Here is a 1,134-nt window from a genome sequence, read left to right as displayed (position 1 = left end):
GCGTCATTAACCAAAGACACAAAGAATGTTGCTTCAGAGTACATTGATGGACTAGTATTTATTACCCAGAAAAGTCCATTTGAGAATTTTTTGAGCTCCTTGCAGAAAGTTGTCAAGCTTTATAAAGATAGCAGGTACAGGTCACTGCATCTAACTTAGTGCCTAAACTAGTCTTCTGGTACAATTTCTGATACTTCCTGTTGTAGGATCTTATAATATTATAAGGATCTTTTATCTAGCAAGCAGAGTCACTGAACCATGCACTCATTTTAATTGAAAGGGTCAGAGTAGTAGTGGTAGGGACACAGAAGTAAGTAAATTGTCATCGTACAGTTTATTAAGTGCTGGAATGTAGATATGAGCAGAATTATGTGAAAATATAATTGTTGCCTAGAGAAGGAAAAGAAAATTTCATAAAGAAGTAAGAGTTAAAGCCTTGAAGAATTAAGACTTTGATCTGCAAAGAATTCTGTGGCATGTGACAAATTAGAGGCAAAAGAACCAAGAATCAAGACCGTTGCATACCGTGTAATTGATTGTGTTTATTTTCTTTGTTTCCCAAGATGCAGTTTTTGTCATTTCCTTTTTCTAATTGTAAAAATAATATCTGCTTAATAAAGCGAAAGCAGTTAATAAGAAAGCTAAATAAAGCCCATTTGTAATCCCATTATGTAGCAGAAAAACATTGGGTTTTCTACAAATGACTTTGGGATGATTTTACAACTTTCTGTCCCCCCTTCCTCTTTTTATCTTAAAGTAGTATTTTTTTATGGTAACTGTATAAGGTCATGTCTTTAAAAATTCATACAGTAAGACAAAGAGGTAATCCTAACAGCTGCAGTTTACAAGGTGAGGTGCATTGTAATTCATTTTTGATGATTTATCAAAAATCACAGAATGAGTGTGAGCAGATTGGAGATTAGTAGCCCAATGTTGATATTGGGCATTTGGTTCATTTTCGTTTTGCTTTCAGGTAACTTGGCTTTACATGCTTTCTAGAGGCTCAGTTTTTACACTGAAACTAAGCAAAATTTTGTATTGTTTTGGGATAAAAGTACTGAAACTGATTATCAGGAATTTAATTTTCTAATCATTTATGGATTTCTCAAGTCCAAACTTTTTTTTTTTTTTTTT

The 1,134-nt window shown here is 33.0% G+C and overlaps 1 protein-coding gene across 3 annotated transcripts in view; it reads left to right on the top strand.

Moving 5' to 3' along the window:
* Rabgap1 (RAB GTPase activating protein 1) overlaps positions 1-1,134 on the top strand; it is a 185,262-nt gene that overhangs the window by 44,668 nt on the left and 139,460 nt on the right. The window lies entirely within an intron of this gene.

This window comes from Octodon degus, unplaced genomic scaffold (assembly GCF_000260255.1).
Source record: "Octodon degus isolate 3935 unplaced genomic scaffold, OctDeg1.0 scaffold00138, whole genome shotgun sequence".
In the NCBI taxonomy this organism is placed as follows: domain Eukaryota; kingdom Metazoa; phylum Chordata; class Mammalia; order Rodentia; family Octodontidae; genus Octodon; species Octodon degus.
This window is presented reverse-complemented; position numbering and strand designations above follow the sequence as displayed.